We start from the raw sequence: 24,351 nt of genomic DNA on the forward strand, positions 1-24,351 counted from the left end.
TGTGGAGCAACAGATTCACATCCATTGCTGGTGGGAGTGCACATTGGTATAGACACTTTGGAAGATTGTTTGACAGTTTCTTTCAAATTAAATATACTCTTGCCACTTGATCCAGCAATCATCTACCCAAAGAAGTTAAAAATGTATGTCCGCACAAAAATCTGCACATGGATATTTATAGCAGCTCTATTTATAAATGCTCTAATTGGGGTGCAACCAAGATAACTTTCAACAGGTAAATGGATTAAAATAAACTATGATGTTTCCTAAAAAGAAATGAGCTATGAAGCCATGAAAATACATGGAAGAAGCTTCAACACATATTACTAAGAGAAAGAATCCAATCTGAGAAAGCTGTATACTATATGATTCCAACTATATGGCATTCTGTACAGAGGCAAAATTATGGAGACAGAAAAAAATATCAGTGGTTACCCAGAGTTGGAGGGGAAGTGGAGGGATGCCTGGACAGAACACAAATGACTCTGGGGCACTGAAAATACTCCATAAAATACTATACTGATGGATACATGTCATTATACATTTGTTCAAATTCACAGAATAGACAACACTAAGGGTGAACCCTAAGGTAAACTAAGGACTTTGGTGATCATGATGTGTCAATGTAAGTTCATCGATTATAGCCAGTGTACCATTTCGGTAGGGGATGCTGATAACAGTGGAGATGATTTATGTGTGGGGACACAGAGTACATGGGGAATCTTTGTACCTTCGTCTCAATTTTGCTATGAACTTAAACTTACTCTAAAAAAAGTCTTTTAAAAATACCATGAATATTGAGAGGGAAACCATGAAAGACAGGCAAGTTTTATGTTAGTACACTTAATGACACTATTCTCCTGGTTTTTGAATAAAAGATTTGTGTTTTCATTTTGCACTGGGTCCACATATCAAACGCAGCCAGAACTGTGTGTTGGTATGTGCTTTGCAAATATTTTCTGCCAGTCTATAGGATGTCTTTCCATTCTCTCAACATGGTCTTTTGCAGAGCAAAGATTTTAAGTTTTGATGAAAGTGAATTTATCAATTTTTATCTTCAAAGGACTCTGCTTCTAGTAACATATTAAGAACACTTGAGTCCATTCATACAGATGTTCTTCAAAAATATCTACTAAAAATTTTGTAGTTTTATAATTTACATTAAGAAATCTATTACCCAAACATTATAAGCAATTTAACATTTTTAATCTATATAATTTCTATTCAAGACCCTCTTTCCTCTTCTTCTAGGACTGTCCTTACACCATTAGAACTTTTCTCAGTGAACTAAATATCTCCATCCTGTTTTTCCTGCATATTTACCATTTAGTTTTGTACCAGTGCTTCACTGCATATATTTCTACTGAGTTGTACGACAATTCAAAAACAAAAAGAAAACCTCTCTTCAGCTTTACCAAATGCCTGTTGAATCCATTTATTGAGCTCTTAGGTAAGGATTATCTATTTCAGAGGTGCCTGGTTGGCTCAGTCTGTAGAACATGTGACTCTTGATCTTGGGGTTGTGAGTTTGAGCCTCAAGTTGGGTGTAGAGATTACTTAAAAATAAAATCCTAAAAAATCTGTAAAAAAAAAAAAGAATAAAAAGAATAAAGATTATGTATTTCAGTTATAAAATTTGAGGTTAACTTGTTTTTATAGATTCCAGTCCTCTGGTGAAATTTTACATCATATCATTTATTTTGGTCCACATATCAACGTCAGTTGTATTTTATCTCTCCAGTATCTGAATAATCTGTAGTCTAGAGCTCTACCCTTTCTCTTGGGTTTTGGTTATCTTGATATACTTGAAAAGTTTTATTGAATGGTGGGAAATGCATAGAATAATCTATAGGGGCTCCAAAAGAGAGAGGTCTCCCCCAGAGATTACTTTTCTTCTGGCCTTCAATTGGAATTGAGGCAGATCCTCTTGACTCAGAAAATGAGATGAGATTCCAAGCTTTTGGCCCTTACTTCTAGGGTGTAAGTCCTCAGGAGACTCAGATTTACCTCAAGTTTCCCTTCAGACCATGAATTCCCATGTTAATGTCCCAGCTCAGTGGCCAGAAGCACTCAGAATTTCAGCCTCTGTACCTTCATTCTGTTCAGTCTCTGGGACCTATGACTCCCCACAGTTCAGGATTAGAAACATGCCTTGATGAACAAAACCTGATTACAATATCTGTCTCATTTGTTTTTGGTTTCTTCTTCTGAGCAACTTTGCCTCTGGAAGTCCTGCCTTCCTTTATTATGTTCCAATTTCAAACAGCCTTCTGTTGTGATTCTATACTGCTTTCACAGTTGTGCTTGAAAGCAAGATTGGCTTGATACAAACTACTCTGTCATAGTCAGAAAAAGGGATCTACTTTTATATTTTACCCTCTCTATTTATGTGGCACTACTCAACCAGTATGTATTCATTAAGTGCTTATATATAATTTGTAAAGCAAAGTTAAATGTTTTTTTTATTAAAAAAATAAATGTTTTTATTTATTTTTGAGAAAGAGAGAGAGTGAGTGAGTGTGTATATGTGTGTGTATGTGGGGGGCGTGGGGGAAGGGGCAGAGAGAGAGAGAAACACAGGATCTCAAGAAGGCTCCAGGCTCTGAGCTGTCAGCACAGAGCCTGTGACTTGGAGCCCGATGCAGCACTCGAACTCACTAAACATGAGATCATGTCCTGAGCCAAAGTCAGATGCTTAACTTAAGTGACTGAGCCATCCAGATGCCCCAAGCAAAGTAAAATGTTTTGATAACCCAGATTAAAAGGCTGGGGAAGAGAATAAATGTGTATGGAATCAGAAAGATATAAGAATATTTAAGCGATGAGAACCAAAGAATCTTAAGAAAAGAGAACCAAATAAACAAACAGCTCCTAATATCTCAATTTGACAAGATCAGCAAGTAAATTTAAAAATAAGATTAAGTTTAAAGATAAGAAAGAGACTTTTACTGACTACACATTTAGAAGGAAGAAGACTTTCAATTTAAGGTGTTGAGGCACACTGATATTTGCAGCAAAGACATATTAAGTTTGATTTGTGAAAGGACATTCAGTGAGAGATAGCTTTAGGATAATTAATGATCTGGTACAAAGCATATTGTGAAAGAGAGTTCTGAGTCTTTTATACATAGGAGATAATTGATGAGCCCTTGTTTGTGTAAATAAGCTTTCTGAGAAGAGATATGGAAAATGAGAGAGGTGTTGGGTTTTGTTGTATTATTGAATTGCAAGTATTGTACAGCAAGAGAATAAAAAAAAGTTTATCTCAACAAAAGCATTGCTCTGGCTTGTCATGCTTAAAATTGCCTTTTAGATTTTTTTATATTGTTTTTCTCTCCTGTGTTTCATGCTACCACAAAATTTAAACAAATGACCACATACTTGTACTAGTATTTTAAAAAATATGTACATGGCAGAAAAGCCTGGCAATAAAACACACATTTCATATAAAAGTAAACAACTCAACAAATAACCTTCCCTCAACCTTTATTTGAGAGAATGTACCTCATCATCAACTTCCTTTCCTCAAGTTAGATTTCATCGTTTCTTTTAAATAGAAAATGGCGGTTTCTAAATTTACTACATTGTCCTTATGCTGCAGATGAATTGAAGGAAAGAAAATAGAAACTTCCTTGTTGCTGCACATTTAAAAAAACTCTATCCTTTTTGACATCTGCAAAAACAAAAATTTTACACCATCTACTGCTTTTCAACATACTTCCTGATCATTGATCATTACACGTATCACTCTTCATTAACTAGATCTCATATGCCTTGCTTCTCTCAAATTTCTGAAAATCCTAGAATTTCTTAATTCTGAGATTTGAAAAAAATAAGAGAACAAAACCAATGACACAAAACATCACATCCCATAATCCCATCTCCACATTCTTCTTTGTCACTTTCTGGTCTGAAGTGTTTTCCCCTTCCTTTTCTATCCCTTTGTTTCAACAAGCTGCAATTGTCTGCCCAATGAAGATTACATTTTACATCTCAGATCAGAGAAATGTGTGAAAGGAAATGCACAAGTTACAAATAACATGATTTGAATGTTTTATTCAATTCATACTTAAATAGGCAGCATCATTAACAACAATGATTGACAATAAGGCTGAATGCAAGAGCTATCCAAAAAGGGAGTGTTTGTCCCTGCAAAATAATAAGATGCCAGGCCATGGAAATATTCAAAGTTTAAAGTTCCACTTGGCAGGTTCGGAGAGTCCAGGAACTAGACTTGCTGACTTCAGATTTGCCATTACTGTAGAAGTTCACAACGTACACTGACAAAGGGCAAGAGGAAGGGATCTAGCACATGCACATTCTGACTACTGGAGAGGCATAATGCTCATCCAGGAAGACATGTCTCATTGTTATCCTCATTGTTCAGATGGGAAAACTGAAGCCAAAATTTTTAAGTAAATTTCCTAAAATAAAACAGAGTTTAATTAATTAATTAATTTGGTTGTTTTTGAAGAAAGAGTACACAAGCAGGGGAAGGAGGGAGGGAGGGAGACAGAGAGAGAGAGAGAGAGAGAATATCTTAAGCAGGCTCCATGATCAGTGCAGAGCCCAATGCAGGGCTGCATCCCACAACCTTGGGATGACTTGAGCCGAAATCAAGAGTTGGACTCTTATCGAACCAAGTCACCCAGGCACCCCCTAATGTATCTTTTTAAGCAAGAGACTTGACTTAAAGGAGATATGGCTAACTGTAAGGTCAAGAATTGAAGAGAATTAATATGTAGTTAACCAAAGATATGCATAAATGTGATGTATAGGCATAATTTATGAATTATACTTTAAATAGGAAAAAGGATAAAATGTGGAGTTTTATGGAAACTCAAATAAAAAGAAAAGCAATTAATATTTAACATTATGGGTATTTATAATATGCTATAAACTCTTTTAAGACTCTATCTGCCCCCAACGCATTTAATCATCAAAGAAACTCTATAGAATACATATTAATAGTTTTCTGATTTTATGGTAAAGACTGTAAAAGAGGGCACAGAAAGGTCCACCCAGATCATAAGATTAGAAGCTGTGAGAACAGAAACCTCTAAAATCGATGTCCTGAACATGACACCACACAGCCCTAGGAGAATTTACAGTGATAAGTCTGATTAGGAAATTAAGGGAAAGAGGTCAATTCATTTTTTATTCAGTTTTAAACATGGCAATATGGGGCGCCTGGGTGGCTTAGTCGGTTAAGCGTCCGACTTTCGCTTAGGTCATGATCTCGCGGTTCGTGGGTTCGAGCCCCGCGTCGGGCTCTGTGCTGACTGCCAGCTCAGAGCCTGGAGCCTGTTTCAGTCTGTGACTCCCTCTCTCTCTGACCCTCCCCTGCTCACGCTGTCTCTCTCTCTCTCTCCTAGAAATAAATAAAACATTAAAAAATATTTAAAAAAAAAATAAATAAACATGGCAATATGGTAGATGCAACTGTATGAAGATGTTTAAAATAAACACGGTGCTTCATTTGGGTTTGAATTCTCAAAATTTATATAATATCCAAACACTATTTTCCTACTCTTCTAGTCATAAGAAGTTTTTACTCACATATGAAAAAGGATAATGTAGAAGATGCTATCCTGATACAAAAGAAATATATCCTGATAAAAAGAAGTCATTTTAATTGGATGATTTAGACAAATAGAATTATTTTTGCAATTCTCCTTTGAAGTTAAGTATGAGGAAAATCAGTTACTCAGCTGCTACACAGAAAAAAAATAAACATCAACAAAAAGGTGGGTGTTTTAGACAAACTGAGATATGAAATGAGGCTTCACAAAATTTATTTAAATGTTCTCTTTGATGAGGGAGCTTGGGGCAAGCTGAGGACAAAATACAGGCTGGCACCCTACCCCTTACCCCCACCCCAGGTGGGATCTGTGTGATATTCCTAGAACACTCCTGGCTACCCAAGAACAAAGAATAGTGGTTTAAGTGCTTGCCATGGTAATGTGGGAAACTAAGGCAAATGAGAAATTAAATTCCCTTACTGCCTACAGCCCACTGACAAGTCCTTGAAAAGGGCAGAATGACCTCTTTCTAGGAGCTCAGCTGCCTTGATGATGACACTTTGCTAGGGTCAAAAGAGAACCTTAGCCTAACAGTATCCCAACCTCAAGGACCCTGTAAGTCTACTTCCTTTATCTCAACTGCCCCAAGATATGTGCTGGCAATCATACTCCAAGCTTCTGGCCTCCTCATACACATCTGAAGTGTCTCATGACTGAGGTTTTAATTAAACAGTAACAAATGGTATTTTCCTAGCAACATCTAGCTCCTCAAGTTCCTGGAAACCTTGCTCCTAAAATTCCTTAGAGAATATTCTATCCATGACCCCTTCCCAACCTGAGGGTATATAATGAGTTACGCAGCATAACCGTAGGGCAGCTCTTCCTACACATGGGTCTTATTTCCATGCTTTAATAAAAATCACCTTTTTGCACCAAAGAAGTGTTCAAGAATTCTTTCTTGGCCATCGGCTCTGGACCACACCACCATCACCCCAAAACTTCATTATCATGGTGGCTTTTCCATTAAAGTCTTTATTTCTGATTCAAGCCCAGCAAACTCAGGACCTACCAAACTTCAGACTGATTACTTACCTTCTCTTCAAGTTTATTATTATTTTTTAATCTATACAATAATAGTTAACTACTGACACTTTACTGAGTTGGTGTAAGGGTTAACTCCATTAAAATAAGGCTTGTGGGGCACCTGGGTGACTCAGTCAGTGAAGCGTCCGACTTTGGCTCAGGTCATAATCCCGCGGTTTGTGAGTTCTAGCCCCACGTTGGGCTCTGTGCTGGCAGCTCAAAGCCTGAAGCCTGCTTTAGATTCTGTGTCTCCCTCTCTCTATGCCCCTTCCCTGATCACATCCTAGCTCCCTCTCAAAAATAAATAAACATTAAAAATATTTTTAAAATAAACTCTATGGAAACCATTTTTCCTGGATTCTGTTGCTCATCTCATAAAAGATCTTTGAAAAAAGTTGATAGAGCATCTGGGGAAAAGTTCAGATTCAGCCATGTCTCCTTCATCTCAGAAGCAAACAGAAGGAATTTACAAAGAAATGGTAGTAGAATCTCCTGGTGCCTCCCAAGAAAGTGTGTCAGGGTCAGGTAAGCTACAACAAGGACCTCAGGTCCTTGAAACTGTTCATCGTGAATGACAGCTTTCTGATAGGTGTTATCAGTCATCAGATGAGTAATGGTCAACAGTTTCCAAAATTTACAAGCTGACAAAACCAAGGAAGAAAGTTGGATCACAGTCCTTAAAGCTGAGAAGACTCCTAGAGAATCATGTGATGGCCTTATAATTAGAAACTGGGGAATCTTTGTTGCCAGTTGTGTAATGTTTGTTGCCAGTTTATAGTTCCACTTGCAGATTCCAAGGTGATCCCCATTTTATGAGACTATAAATGTTAAGTGTCAGTCTTTGATATGGCCACCTGGTGTCAGTGACAATGGTACTATATTGGAGAAGTACAGGCCGTAAAAGCATCCTGCTTCTCAGATCCATTCAGTCAGCACATAATATTTACTCAAGGTACAATGTGAACAAAACATTGTGCTATATATATATCTTGCAATAGTTACAGAAAGAAGAGCAGATATGATACCTTGCCTTGAAAAGCTGAAACTTCCAAAACAGAAAGCTTCTCAAAGCCATGTCACAAATGTTCCCATTCATGCTTAGCCTTGTAAATACAAACTCAATAAGCTGTTAGAATAAACTTACTACTGGAAGCTAGTTAAAGAGATTGCCAAGCACAATAGAAACTGATTCAACACTTTAAAGGCATTCATATTTATGAAAATCATTGTGCATATTTCATTACTAATGCTTTCAAATTCCTCAATTCTATATCTGGTTTATGTTGTTTATATCAGCATTTTAAATTTTTTAAATGTTTATTTATTTTTGAGAGAGACAGAGTGTGAGCAGGGCAGGGGCAGAGAGAGGGAGAAACAGAATCTGAAGCAGGCTCCAGGCTCTGAGCTATGAGCACACATCTCGACACAAGGCTCAAACCCAGGAACCATGAGATCATGACCTGAGCCAAAGTCAGATGCTCAACTGACTGAACCACCCACATGTCCCTGTATTAGCATATTTTTATAATAAAGTTGGCTTGGGAAGAAAACTATAAGCATGAACTGTAAGCAAACATGCTTCTTTCCTCTGCACTAGCAATTTTTTTCCAAGATTATTCATCAGAAGTATTCCTGAAATAACTTTATTCCTTTACATTTATTTTTGAAAACACTAGCAAAACATCAAGTTACTGCTGACCCAACTGTTGTAATCTATGTGACTTTCATTTGTGAGTTAGTCTTTAATAGAACAATCATTTCTTATTCTTTTTTGAGTTTCACTTAATTAAACAACAGTACAAACCTATACATAAAGTCAACTCAGGGTATATGTAGAAATTATAAGGCAGTTAAATATTCAATCTTACCACTGAGAATGTTTAAGCAAAAATATTCATTTTGGAAAACCAACTGTTTACCATGGTAATGGGATATAGGTAATTTCTGATCTTAATTTCTAGATACCTTGAGCACTCCTTTATCCATAATTATATTCATTTTATTCAATTTAAAGTATCATATTCTGGATTGTATCTCCCTAAGTACCAAGATGTTTGCAATGAAAGAAATCTATAGAAAACGAAAGAGCTAATTTCAAACTATTTATATCAGCTAAGCCCTGGGAAAAGATCCTGTGGAAGTAAAGGGAAGGAGTCATTGAGCGGTAATCACTTGCTGTGCTTAATAATCATTTAGAGACCTGCATTAATAATAAGATGTAGCGCCAATAGTTAAACGCATGTCATTCTTTTACATTGATTAATGTCTTAAGTCACTAATGTAAGAGGGACATTTTTTTTCTATTTATGAAGGCATAAAAAAATAATGAAATTTGTGTAACATTCCTCTGTTTGTATCTCTGAAGGAACAGAAGCATCCACAAGTGAACTGGGAATTAATAAAGTCTAATTATACTTAACATTAATGAGCATAAGGGCTTAGTCAGTTAAAATATATTTACTGATCACTCAAAGAACCTATAAAGCTGAAAGAGAAGAAAATGTGTGTAGACTGAAATACCATACCAAATCCGAGGTGATTTAAGTTAAGAAAAAAAATAGTTTTCTTGATCTCAAGAAGCCTACAACCCGTTGGAATGAAATAGATATGGCTAAATATAAAATTAATATAAAATATCTGGCGTTATATTTTATTATACATATTTTTTAGATATTAACTCTTGTCAGTACATAAAAGCCTACTGAGAGGTAATTCATTTCTACCCCCTTCTCCTTTCTCGCTCCCCAATCATCTTCCTCTGTCTACTTCATACTTTATGCTCTGGCCACAAGGAGCAAGAACTTCTCTCCTCATACTCTTCCTTCCTCCCTACAGGGACCAAGGGCAGCCTACTCCAAGATGGGCCACTTTGGTATGAGTATTATTTTGAATTAAGTAATCAAAATCAAGAAGATGCAGGAACAGCCTTCTTCTCAGTCCTCTAAGTCTAAATTTACATCAGAAAGGAGAGGCTGTACCAAGAAGAAAGCTTTTTATCAGTAATGTTTATTTATTTTTGAGAGAGAGAGGGAAAGAGATGGAGTGTGAGTCACAGAACAGAGAAAGAGGAAGACACAGACTCCAAAGTAGGCTCCAGGCTCTGAACTCTCAGCAGAGCCATAGGGGCAGGGCTTGAACTTAAGAACTAGAAGATCATGACCCAAGTAGAAGTCAGAAGATTAACCTACTGAACCACCCAGGCGCCCCAGGAAGAGAGTTTTAACAGAGATTCCCCTTTACTTAGGAAACTTATTTGCACAATAGAGCAGCCTTTGTTTTTCAAAACATCTCCTTTCATTTTCCTACGAATGGCCTTCCACCTCTTTCAATCCTCAGACCTACTCCTCTTCTTAGCTGATATAAGCTTCAAGTTGCCTCACTGTCTTTGGAATCTCCAGTCTGTGTTGGTTCCCTGTAAATGCCCTATTAAATTTTATTTTCTCTTGTTAATCTGTCTCATGTAGATTGAGCCTAAGTACAGATAGAAGGACTCTGAAGTACAGAAGAGGGTCTTCTTCCCCAACAACCCAAAGGCTAAAGCACTGAATTACAAATTTAATAAATATCAATTTTATCAAAGATCAGTTTGATAAAATTTAAAAAACTCAGTATGTATCCATAAAAATAATATATTCATATTGATATGTATTGAATGTATTAGTGTTGCAAGGATGATATGCTTTAAAGTAAGTTTTGATAATAGGCAAGTTTACCACAATGATCCTCTGGTGAACTGGCTTTTTGATAAATTATTCTTTCTGACAACTGATCTTAATCAAATGGACTTAGATCCTGAAATGTATCCTTCTCTGTATGGGTTCCCCCAACTTTCTCCATCTGGCTAATTTCTGTACCTCTTTTAAGAGGTGGCTTCTGTCTCACCGCTTTAGCAGAAAATCATCTGAGTCCTCCAAAACTCTTCACATGGGTGCCCTGTGCTCACTAGGCTGAAGAACTGATTTCTGTGGAAGGAAAGGGTTGCAGACTTGTCAATCCCAGTAGATTATAAGGTCCTTAAAAGACACAACTGTATCTGACTCATTGTTTTAACTCCAGCACACGCCAGATGCTCAATAAAGCATTTGGTGAATGAATGAATATTCCTCAATGTTCCCAGTGACTGGGAAACCAAATAAATGTCCTGAATATGCAAATGTCAGTAGTCACACTTCTCAGTCTAGGCTCCCAACTTTACAGATAATCTGGTTCCCTGGACTTTCTGGCAGTCAGTGGGATCATGTAACTTCACCCCAGAGATTGTGGTGCATTCCTGTCGCAAGTGGGCAGTTGGCTCAAACAAGAACAATGCTGTTACAGGTGGGTGGGAGAGACACCGGTCCTTGTCTCAAGGAGTCTGAGAATGAACCTGGTGAACAGCAATGAGCAAAGTGATAGTTTGTTGAGCTTAAGTACAAAGCTCACGAGAGTGAGAGGGGTCCTGACTGGGTTGCCATCAAGGATTTTTGTCTTTTTTTATTGGGACTTTGTCAGGAGCTGGGAACAGTTTGTGAGACTCCATTCATGGCACCTAGCATGGTGGGCAGGTCTGGAACGGGTTTATCCTGCCCTCAGCTACAGTCTTCCACCAGTATCTGCAGCTGGGGCAGGGGCATGGTGAACACTTTGAGGAGTAGGAGGACCAAGCACTTTTAAGGGGAGCCTTGAAGCCAAGGGGGCTGCAGAGCAGGCTGGAGCCACTGCTTCCTGCCTACTGTTAACCCTTTGCCTACTCAATCTGATTCTCTCATGTTAGCATCTGGAATGTAGATTCAGAGTAAAGTTAGAGCTTCATTTTGGGTAGCTGAAGGAGGAGGAGATACAGAGCAAAAGAAGCAACTGGATATAGTCTCCCTGGATTTGATACCAAGAAATCAAATCTATAGAGAAAGGAGAATGTTGCCTTGAAACAGGAAGAAGCAGCAGGAACGACCAGGAGAGAGGGTAGGGAAAGAGAGAGTTATGTTAAAGGGTGGTACAGAGTGGGAGTGGGCAAGAAGTCTTCCAGTGGTTCCTGAGCGCCACCTAGTGCTTGGACACGATCTTACAGGGATGAGGAGGGAGCCAAAGGTAAGCTGAGGGCAAAGCACAAGAGTATGCCAGAAGCATCTGGGATACTTCTGACATTCCTAAGCACTCTTGGCTGCCCAAGGACAAAGGAAAGGAAAAAGCCAACAGTTAACTGGCAGAGATCATAGCCTTGCAGGATATGAATCCCCAACAGTTTATAAATGTCTTAGTAAATTATAAAAAAAGGACAATCTTATCAAGCCTAACCTCCAGAAATCCATAGACTCAGTTTCCTGGAGCCCTAACATCACCTTCCCCTCTATAATGATGTGGGGAACAAAGGCAAAAGGAAATGGTAAATAAAATTAAATTTCTTTATAACCTGCATCCCACTGATGAACACTTGAGGCAAATAGTGAGTATAACATTTCTCCAGGGATGTCTTAATGTTAATGCTTTGCTAGAGGGAAAAAATAACCTTAGCCTGACAATAGCTAAGCCTCCAGTACGTTAGCAGTCCTCTTTAGGTTATGAAACCCCTTTTGGGAACCTCCCGTTTTCCTTGTCTCCCTACTTCCCAGGTATATAATCAGTCACTCCTCACAATCCCAGTGCATCTCTTTCTGTCCACAGGTCCTGCCCTGATGCCTTAATAAAATCACCTTTTTGCACAAAAGATGTCTCAAGAATTCTTTCTTGGCTATCAGCTTCAGACCCCTACCACCACCATTCAAAACTGCATCAGAGATATTATTGAATTTCTTGTTCTAGAGTATATAAGATCACTCAGTACACTTTCAGCAAACTCCTCCATCTCCTGTTCCCTTTATAAATCTAGTTTGATTATTTTTAATTCAAACAAACGACTCCTGGCTCTGGCAACACATACCTAAGCAACATGTTCTATTCATCATTCTTCAATTTTCGCTGCCCTGCAAATAGTCTTTTAGATATGACGTGATTATGGCTGCACAAACAGTAATTCTCCAAGATGTTGTGGCAATAGAGAAGTATTTTAACAGCAATGCAGTATGTAGCTTTCTCCTCCAAAAACTATTTTCTCTTCTAAAAATATTTATTTTGAGAGAGAGAGAATGAACGTGAGAAGGAGAGGGGCAGAGAGAGAGGGGGGAGAGAGAATTCCAACCAGGCTTCACGCTGTCAGCACACAGGGCTCAGTCTCATGAACCATAAGATCATGACGTGAGCTGAAATCAAGAGTCAGATGCTCAACAGCCTGAGCCACCGAGACACCCTGAGAACTACTATTTTCTATTGCAAATACAAAAAAGGCCTGACAATCGCTTATTCAATCATTCCCAGTGGACTGCAAAAGACAGAGGAAGAAGACAAGTTGGGTAGAAGATAATAGTGGACCAGCAAATGAGGCACCAGCCCACCTGCTCACCACAACTTGGTCTTTGCTCTAACCATCTATAAATCCCTGTTCCATAAAAGAACAAAAACAACAACAAAACTTCTATGCATCCATCTTTTCATGCTAACTTGCTACATTTCCATATGCATAGGTCTTCCTGGAATGATTTTTAAATCAAGAAGATTGAAGGAAAAAAGAAATTGATTAGCCCAGATCAAGTGGCTCTGATCCACCTGTTATATAAAGTAATAAATTGTTGACCTTTTGGAAACACATTAGTGATGTTTCACTTAAGAGAGTTTCTTTTCTTAGAACTAATAAGTCTCTAAAATGTCAGGCTTTATTCCCACATCATTAAACAAATCAGCCTCAATATGCTTCTCCTTCAAGTGACTTTTAAAATAAGTCAAAAAGGCCATTTCTAATGTCAATATAAACATGGTTTACGTAAGAAAAAGTAAAGGCAAATGAAAGCATATGTTAGGGTTAAGTAACACATAATTCTTGTTTTCTTTTTATAATTGGAATGGTAAAATTAGAGCAAAATTAAAAGTATAGCTATATTTAGTATAGAACTATCTAAACTAAAATCATTTAGTTGTTCTCTTATTTACTTACTTGTTCTCTTATAAACTAAAATCATTTATTTGTTCTCATTTATTTATTCTGAGAAGAAATCACTAAGTAATCTTAACTGTAAGTACTGGGCTAAAATGTACATTCAAATTAATTACATTAACTACAGTGAAAATAACATAAAATGTGTTAATTTGGAACCAATGAAAGACTGTTTAAACATAATGATTAGAGTGCATTTATTTGGAGGTAGTAAGAGGCTAACTAAAATGTTTCTTTTAGCTTCTGATAAATAAAATACAGGTTAATCTGTGGAAGTTTATAACTCACGTTCGTTTCAGAAAGTTTCTTTCACGTGGAAAGGACATTTCCTAAGGAATACATGTAATTACAGGAAACTAGTCACATAACAATATAATTGTTAAATTATAAGAGCGCCATAGTTTGGCTTGGTAATCAGAGACAGGAGTTGAAAAACATTTTCTTTTTTTCTTAATTTTTAACTGTTTATTTATTTTTGAGAGAGAGAGAGAGCATGAAGGTGGGGGAGAGGGGGGCGGACAGAGGATGCAAAGTGGGCTCTGTACTGACAGCAAAGAGCCTGATGCAGACCAGAACTCGTAAACCGTGAGATCATGACCTGGGCCAGTCAGACACTGAACTGACTGAGCCACCCAAGCACCCAAATAAAAATTTTCCATAAAAGGCTAGATAGTCAATATTTTATCTTTGTGGGCCACATACAGTTTCTGTTTCATATTCTTCTCTCCTCTTTTTATTTCTATTTGTTTGTTGTATTCATACATTTTAAAAAGTGTTAAAACCATCCTTAGCTCATTAGCAGCACAAAAACAGAAGCCACAGACCATATCTGCCCCATAGGGTATAGTTTATTCCTCTAAAGCAAAGGGTGATTGAATTCCTAATCTGTGTGGGTTCCTAAATTTTAAAAATATAAATTTATGGCTTATCACTAACAAAGCATGAGTTGCACACTGTACATATCATGGTGATTCTGTCCTAGATCCAGTATTCAAAATTAACGTGACACATTAATTTCACTAAACCTATTGAACTATAGCACAAAGTAGAGAGTGACAAATGTCCTAAGGTGATTGATGTTGGACACATATTGTTCATTAGGTCACTATAACTCCAAGAAGTTTCAGAGGATAAATTTTCCATGGAGCAGATTCTGGTACTCATTAAGAAACACACTCTCACCAGCACACCAGAGATGGGAAGTCTCAGAAAGACTAAGTTAAGTAAAATCATAAGAGACTGATTAAAGTCTCAAATGTTCAACACTTATATCTTTGTGGCCTGTGTATTCTTCTATTCCTAGGCAGATTTTTTTATGAGAAGTCAATGTATGAAGAAAAGTTTACTTGTATATCATGGAATTAGAGGAACTAGTTTACTGAGCTAGATTTTCTATTATTAGGGACAAATCCATCAAACATGGGTAAAAACTGGACAGTTCTGTGGATCAGAGAGCCACTTTCTCTTGGTGCTCAGGAACTTCTTGCCAGTTCTGTTCCTATGATGATGTTTCAGGCAAAACATATTCCTTATAACTGATGTCTTTTTCTCCCTATATTGCCTCTGACTCAATTATCCCCTCTAGCTCTTAAAGTTTAGATAATTTCCTCTAAAACAGTTTAGATAGAGATAAAGATGTGGTAGATATATACAATGGAATATTACTCAGTCACCAAAAAGAATGACATCTTGCCAAGTGCAATGATGTGGATGGAACTACAGCATATTATGCTATGGACAATAAATTTGAGAAAGGCAAATACCAAATGACTGCATCCATATGTGGAATTTAAGAAACATACAGGTGAACATAATGGAAGGGATGGAAAATAAAATAAAAATAGAGATGGAGGCAAACCATAAGAGACTCTTAACTATAGAGAACAAAATAAAGGTTGATGGAGGGATGAGGGGGGCTGGGCTAAATGGGTGATGGGCATTAAGGAGGGCACTTATTGTGATGAGCACTGGGTGTATGTAAGTGATGAATCACTGAATTCTACTCCTGGAACAAATATAGCACTGTAAGCTAACTAGAATTTAAATAAAAATTTGAAAAGAAAAATAATAAATAAAACTGTTTAGATATTTAAATAGAATTGAACTTTAAGTACAATAATCTCATTCTTGTCAAAATAATTTCTCTTCTATTAAAGAGCATAATTTATCTACCAAATGTCATAACTTGATAAAATTTTAATGAAAAATTTTTCTAGTTTCATAAATATAAACATTCATTCCACTTATAATGTATGTTGGAGATTTTTATGGCTGTCTTGTCCAACACTGCCCTCACGGATAACTTGCTATGGAAATCCAGAAGAGGGACTGCCCCTTTCATTTTAAGTCATGGAAGGTATAGGGGACATTTCTTAATGACAGTGATACTGGAGCTAGGTCTTTAAAGATAAGCAGTATTGCTCATGGAGACCTAGAAGTGAAGAAGTAGGGGTTTCAGGTAGAGGAAATTTTGAGCATTCACCCAGATGTGAAAAATACAAGGTAAATACGTAGAGAATAAACAATATCCCATTTTGGTTTATACCAAGTTCATAAAAGGGATGAGTGTGAGGTCTGAGTTGGGAAAGTAGACTGCAGAGTATCATGGAAAAAGTTGACTATCATGCAGTAAACACTGCCTGCAGCTCACCAGCCCATCCTTCCTTCATTTAAACCAACAGGTGGATGACACTCCCCAGTCACCCTTGCAGTTAGATGTGGCCATTTGACTAAGATGTAGTCCATAAAAAGTGATCTATGGCAACTCCAGGCCTGGCCCATAAAAGCCTCGATGTCTGATTTTTCATTCTCTTTTGCTTTCTATGACCATTTGGAAGTCATATGTTAAAGGTAGGTGAGTTGCAAAATCACCACTGGGAAGAAAAGTACCCGCCCAGTAGAGGCATCTGTCTTGGATTTTCATAAATAAGAATGAAACTTTCTACTGTGTTAAACCACTTAGATTTTGCGATGCATCTATAGGAAAAGCTAGCATTACCCTAACCTAAGGGTATTAATCTAAAGGTAATAAAAGAAAAACATCAAAGGACAATGCATTTGAAAGAACAAGAGACACCAATGAGAAATCTATTGCAATATTCTCCAAGAGAGTATAACCCACTCTACTAATGAGAGATTATAAAATTAGAGAGGTTGATATAATTTGTCAAATACTGAAAATGTAATATTAGAAATCTGTCATCACCCACATAAAAGCTTGTTTTAATCACTTCTTCAGCTCTGTGCCATGCTTAGGTTATTCTCTGGTCCTTTCCAAACCTATCATTTTCCCCAATACACACCCTATATATTTGCCATTATATTATATACTATACAATGCTACATGTTAGGAAGTTTTCATATGTTTTTAACACAAAAAAGTAAGTCCAGTTGAGGTCTGTTGTGAGTTGAATTAAATTCCTTATGGCCAGTACCAAAGAATATGATCTTTTTGAGAAGTGGGTCATTGCAGAGGTGATTAGTCAAGATGATGTCATCCTGGAGTACAGCAATCCTCTGTATTAATGTAGCTGGGATCTATTTCAATCAGGCATGGTGAGGCTGACAGATCAGGAGATTACTGCTATGAAGGAAGAAGATTTTACTCATAATTCCCTGGAAATAAGAGATACAACATACCATGCAGAACCACATGGAAAAGCATCTGGGTCAGGCAGGAGGTAGAAAGAGTGATGGAAAAGCCTGGATCAAGTCTTTACGGTGGTTTTCATGGGAAGGAATGGGTAAGACAGGGGAACAGGCTGACCAGATTGGAATTGGGCAGTTTGAATAATTTTGAAAGCTCCAGGGTGTAGACGGCTGCCCCTACTTGTCTGATGCCCTCCCCCGGGGATGATTAGGGCAGAGGAATATTGCCTCCTAGAGTATAAAAGCCAGAAAGAGAAAGTGGCTCAGAGTATGAGCTCTGGGATGGCTGGTTTGCATATCAGAGTTGTGCTTACAGGCAAGTTATTAACTACCTCTAAAAATTAGCTAGCCCTGTGAGGGCAGTCTCCAGAATTGGCAATGCCTCCAGATGTCAAAGCATCACAAAATACAGGGGGAAAATACATGATTAAGAAAGACTCTGATTTCATAACACTGGTATCCTTACAAAAAGGGACTTTTGGATACAGACCCACACATGGGGAGAATATACTATGAAGACAAAGGTAGAAATTTGGGCAATGTTTCTACAAGGCAAGGAATGGCAAAAGTTGCTGGCTAAACACCAGGAGTAGGTAAGAGGCATGGGAAAGATTCTCCCTCAGAATGAGGCAACCCAGTGGACATCCTGATCTCAGGCCTCCAGCCTCTGGAAACATGAAACATATTCTGTTTTTAACCATCCAGGTTGTGGTACTTTGTTACTCCAGTTCTAGCCAACAAATACAACCCCTAATATCTTCACACTACATTGCCATTCAGCAAACCTTTATTTTATTCTTACCCTCTTGAAAGGAGACACTGTATAAGGTGCTGTAGGAGAAACAAATGGGTGGTGGAGTCGCTGCTCTCATAGAGTTTATAATCTCAAGGGGAGAGGAACGATACAGACCCAACTCTTTGTTTTGAGGAAATTTCATTAAAAATTCAACAACTTTAACTTTCGAAACCCTTTTAAGAATGGCTATGTCCCTGGAAGCAGCACAATGAAGTGAGCCCTAGATCATATAACCACATTTCAAGGCTCCAGTTTTGCTGGAGCAGCAAACTGACTTCTGGGAGGTAAACTCAGATTTGTCTGAGCCTGGTGTTCCTCACCTACCATCATGAGGAGGCTGATGTCACCATTTCGGGATAGTCTGGGAAACCAGATGAGTGTGCGCTCAAGTCTAGATCAGGCATTATTATTGTAGCCTCTTCAAAGCATGTTTACTACAATATGATACTTGTTTTCTAAGTGTTGATTCTAGTAGATTTGTTTAAAACCACTGTGGGCACACTGTGCTATAGCATATAAAAATATGCTGTATTTTTATAAACCATCTATTTTTTTAAGTTTTTAATTCAAGTTAATTAACATACAGTGTTATATTACTTTCGGGTGTACAATACAGCAATTCAACGGTTCATACATCACCCAGTGCTCATCACAATTGTGTACCTTTTAATCCCCACTGCAGATTTACCCCCTCCCTCTGGTAACCATTAGTTTGTTTTCTATAGTTAAGAGTCGGCTCCTTGGTTTCTCTCTCTCTCTCTGTATTTTATTCCCTTTTTCTTGTTTTGTTTCTTTAATTCCATATATGAGTGACATCATAAAATATTTGTCTTTCTTTGACTTACTTTGCTTATTACTCTCTAGCACTATCCATGTTGTTGCAAAAGCGAAGATTTCATTCTTTTTTAATGGTTGAACAATATTCCATTCTGTATATAACCACATCTTTTTTATCCATTCATCAGGCGATGGACACTTGGGCTGCTTCCATACCTTAGCTATTGTAAAATAATGCTGCTATAAACATGAGGGTGCATGTATCCCTTTGCATTAATGTTTTCATATTCTTCAGGTAAATAACCAGTGCTCTAAACCATCTAATTTTAAATTAATATATGTTACAAACACATTTGGACCTTTATTTCTTAAGACTACTTAGTAAGATAGCCTGTTGGGGTGCTGGGGTGGCTCAGTCATTTAAGCATCCAACTTCAGCTCAGGTCATGATCTCAAGGTTCCTGGGTTCCAGTCCCTCAGTGGGCTCTGTGCTGACAGCTCGGAGCCTGGAGCCTGCTTCAGATTCTATGTCTCCCTCTCTCCTTGCTCCTCCCTACTGCATGCTCTGTCTCTCTCTGTCTCTCTCTGTCTCTCTCTCTCTCTCTCTCTCAAAAATAAAACATTTAAAAAAGTTTAGGGACACCTGGGTGGCTCATTCAGTTGAGTGTCCAAATTCAGCTCAGGTCATGATCTTGCAGTTTGTGAGTTCAAGCCCTGCATTGGGCTCCATGCTGACAGCTCAGAGACTGGAGCCTGTTTCAGATTCCATGTTTCCTCTCTCTCTGCCCCTCCCCCACTCATGCTCTGTCTCTGTCTCTCTCTCTCAAAAATAAGTAGACATTAAAATTTTTTTAACTCTAAAAAAATAAGATTGCCTGCCCTAGTCATACACCTTAATTACTGAATAATTGCAATTAAACTAGAATGATGACCTCTTCTCCTGCTTCTCTGATTACTAGAGCTGACAGTTGTAAATCCTAAGAAAATGTACCAAAGGAACCCCTATGTATGGGGAAATTTGTGAAGCTGTCAGTTCACATGCTGGCTGCAGGTGGAGACAAGCACCAGCCTGAACCATGGTGTAAAGTACAGTGTGTATGAAACTAGAGAGCCTTGATCTTGACCTGGCCATATTCTAGCCATGTACTTCAAGAAAACCCTGATAGTGCTCTAGGTACTTAAATCCAGGTCCCAGCATTGCTGTAACAAGGCAATGAGAGAATGGTATATACCACTGCCTAGAACCCTGGTCCACAGGAATTCTCAACCAAGTATCGAAATACTCAAATAGTAAAAACTTCTCCCTTTAAAGAAGTGACATTCTTTAATGTTTATTTATTTAGTTTTGAGAGAGAGAGCGCGAGAGAGCGAGTGAGGGAGAGAGAGCGTGAGGAGAGGAGAGGCAGAAAGAGCGAGGGAGACAAAATTCCAAACAGGCTCTGTGCTGTCAGCACAGAACCCAGCAACCATGAGATCATGACCTGAGCCCAAACCAAGCATAAAACACTTAACAGACTGAGCCACCCAGGTGCTCCTAAAGAAGTGATATTTAAAATATTTAACAACCGGGGCAAGCAGAGTTTTTCTTTGTATATTAGCCATGTGGGATGAATTAAATGGCTTACCTGTGACCCTTCAGGGGTACAAAAATGAAATTCTTACAGCAGCACAAAACCCGTCTCCCACACATGTGCATGCTCAAAATGGATGACTGGCTCTTATTTCAGGATCACTGTAGGTGCAACTGTAATTCCCAGAAGGGAAGACCCTTCTTTGGACTCCTGCTTAAGTAGCAGTGAAGGCAATTGGCAGTGACCTAATGCCACTGGTAAGTGTTCTTGGTCTTTGTCTAACTGTAGCAGGTAAGCTGCAGCTGGGGGAAGCTCTCCCTCCAGAGCCTAAAAAAGATGGTGGTAGCATCCAGATGACAGGGAATTTCAGATAAACTTCCATGATAAGTTATTTTTTTCATATTTAATACAGACATAAAATTTAATGCATTGATAAACAGTTTTTATTAACTGACCACTTCTTGCTAGACACTGTACGAGGCACTGTGGTAAAGTGGTACATAAAATGGACCCGATCACTGTCCTAAAAGCACTGAAGATGCTGTAGTTTACCACATAACCATTAGCCAAGCTATTTGAAAGTGCCTTGTGTAACCCAGAGACCTGTCTGTTCCTTCCTTTTTGTACATTCTTTTTTGCTTGGAATGTAACAACTTTCCACTGCAACCCATGAGTGATTATCATTGGCTTCAGAGAGACATAATCTTAACACGTTAAAGTACATGACGGTAGCAGATAGGAATAGAGTCATATTAGTGCTGCTTTGGTGCTATGAAACCAGACATCCCATAATTCTTTTAACTTATGAAGAAAACAAGCATAAGATAGACATAGAAAAGGGATAATTAGCTTGCCTTTTCTGATGAAATAGAGTTTTGTTATAGAATAAATGTTGGAAATATGATTAAAAAACAGTCCATATTTGTACTAACCAGCTAACAAATACTTACAGAGCCTTGATTCTAAGCTCAAATATAAAAAGTAAGCATTTATGTGAAAGTTAATGCCTGGTTATATTTACTCAGAAATCATGACTTAATGCGAAGAAAAATTTAATCCTATCATATAGCTAAAAATAAAGTATGTCTGTGTCTCTCTCTGTGTATCACATGTATACATAATACACCATACATTGTATACATCATATATGAATATATATTTATTCAATTATTATATTCATATATAATTATTTATAGGCATTTTCAGAGAAGGAAGAAAATGGAGTGGGAATGAAGGACTGTAAAAATTTCCATCAAGAAAAGGAAGAGATTGAAATTTTATAATAGTTTCTTCTTTAAAATTAGAATGCCTATTTTGGAAAAGTAAGAAAACAAAAAATATGTAAGGAAGAAAATTTAAATACATATAGTTTTGTTTATTTACTGTCACTCATGCATAGATTCACACTGCATAGGCATAATTCAACATACTTCCATACTTTTAATATTTAATTTCCAAGCAGTATAAATATTCCATGATTAGTTTTAAAACTCCTTGACTATTGGGCATTTAAGTTAATTCAAATGTACATATATCCACTACTGTTATTTCCCAAGAAAATTATCTGAGGAGAAATACAAGGTCAAGGATTAAAACATTCTTGCCAAACTGGTTTCCAATAATTTGTACCAATTTACAATACTGAGGTACAGTATAAATGTGAAACTATTACCAGTATTTCTTCAATAGTGAGTTGGGGAACAATCTGATAAGTGGTATATTTCTTTAATTTACAATGATTTTATTTCAAGGGAAGCTGATTTTTTTTTTTTTTTTGTTTCACTGCCATTTGCAGTTCTTCTTTTGTGAATTGCCTCTTCCCATTATTTGCCCACCTTTTGAATTGAATGTTTTGTTTGTATTTATTTCTAAAAGCTTTCCATAAAACAGCAATATTATAATCTAATTTTTATGTTTATTTAAATATTTCTCCACAGTTGCTGTTAGACTTTTTATATTTTGATAGAACAGAAACATTAAAATTTAGTCGAAGCTCATGTCATTATTTATTGCTTTCATATTAAAAATTACTATCTAAAAATTTAATATTTGCCCTTATGTTCTCCCAGTTTTTATTCCATTTTTTTCTTTTTCACTTCTATGTCTTCAATCAGAATTTTTTATTTCCTTACTAGTTGGTGACTCAGTATCTTAAATTTTTACTAACTTGATAATTAAAGGCTTTCAAGACGATTTTTAAGTATAATTTTTGTTCCAAAATTTCTATTTGTCCTTAGTGGAAGGCTTATTGGAATTATCTAGTCAGCCATTAACCAGAGGCCTCATTTTTTTCAATTAAGAAATTAAAACTGTTCCATAAAAAAATGGTTTCCATAAAAAAAATGGAGGTTGTTTCCTATTACCAAGAAGGCTACTGTTCTCAGCTTGGCTCAACTTTGGACAAGTTTCTTCCTGATACTGGCCCCTGGCCTCACTCTTAACAGCATGACCCCTTTGAGATGTCAATCTTCTCCCACCTCTTGACAGTTTTACAACTCAGGATAATCTTTCCCTGGAAGTTTGGGAACCATCCTTTTGAAATGTAAACATCAAGAAAAATAGTGCCTCTATCTCCAAGTCTCCATGGGACAGTAGGAATCTAACTTAGATAAGCACCAATTAGCAAACACAGAGGGCCAATCATATTGACCAAACCCTCTGGCCCCCCAGCAATGTCCTCCAGTATATTTCTACTAGTTCACTCCAGTGCTTTAAAACTGTCTCACCTTTCTTGCAGTGGAGTTGAGGTCAGTATCCTTCTCTTATAGTAATAATCTTGACCTGCACTGCAACAATATTGAATGAAATCTTCCTTGACTATTTAACTCTGCATGGTAGAATTATTCTTTCCCAAATAAATGCAAATAAAAAAAGTTTACCTCTTCTTTTTGACTCACTACAGAGAATTATTTTTGTGGCATAAATGTGTCATAATTTAGGAATTCCTCTTTTGTTGGACATTTCAAGAGAATACTCTCAAAGTTTAAGCTACAAGCAAGGCAAACCAATTGACCATACTCAGTCCAAGTATATAATAATGAGCTGGTACTTACTGCAGCTGTTTTGGCTGAGACAGATTGTTTTTTTCTGTTTCATATATCCTGGTACTATGAAAAAATGCTATTCCTTGTCAATTTCCTATAAATTTGGTAGAAATTGACTAAAAAGTTAATCAGAAACATTATGCTAACCACAGATCTTCTCTTTCGATGTTCTCTTAGTAATGTCGGATATTTTCTATCCTTGTTTACGTTTCTACTTCAGAGTTCCCTCTTCCATGTTTTCATTTGTATTCTAGTCAAGGAAATATAAGCAGAAATCTAGAAATAGGAAAATTCAATTATATTCTGCCCCATCCACATGTGAGTCAATCATTGATCATATTGCCATGGCACACCATTCATTTTATAACCTATTCTCAAGATAATGCCCAAAAAGTTCATGCTCAAGTTTTATAGTTATTTTACCTTTTAAGAGACTAGATTACATCTTACTAATAAAGAATATCATATTAGACAGCACTACAAATCCATAATGTCTATCAGAAACTCTTATAGATATGTTTTGGTGTTCAGAATATTTTGGATTTTATAAAGATAATGAGGTACATACACCATGTATTATATAATGCTCTCAGCTCTTTCTAGGGCAATTTTTTTCAACTTTTTATTTAAGTTTCAGTTAGCTAACATACAGTGTAATATTGATTTCAGGCATAATATAGTGATTCAACACTTCCATCAACACTTGGTACTCTTCACAAGTGCACTCATTAGAAACCATCATGTATTTAACCCCCAGCCACCTGGCCTCTGGTAAACCCCCAGTTTGTTCTCTATAGTTAAGAGTCTGTTTTTTGGTCTACTTATCTCTCTTTTTTAATTTGCTTTATTTCTTAATTTCCACATATAAGTGAAATAATATGGTATTTGTCTTTCTCTGACATATTTC

At 37.1% G+C, this 24,351-nt stretch overlaps 1 long non-coding RNA gene across 1 annotated transcript in view; it reads right to left on the minus strand.

Moving 5' to 3' along the window:
• LOC120225199 overlaps window positions 1-10,543 on the minus strand; it is a 187,200-nt gene extending 176,657 nt beyond the window's left edge. The window contains exon 1 of the long non-coding RNA XR_005526765.1: window positions 10,460-10,543. This is a non-coding gene — a long non-coding RNA (uncharacterized LOC120225199). The remainder of the gene's footprint in view (window positions 1-10,459) is intronic.
• Window positions 10,544-24,351: the final 13,808 nt, after the last annotated feature.

This window comes from Hyaena hyaena, unplaced genomic scaffold (assembly GCF_003009895.1).
Source record: "Hyaena hyaena isolate Hyena2069 unplaced genomic scaffold, ASM300989v1 scaffold_1363, whole genome shotgun sequence".
In the NCBI taxonomy this organism is placed as follows: Eukaryota; Metazoa; Chordata; class Mammalia; order Carnivora; family Hyaenidae; genus Hyaena; species Hyaena hyaena.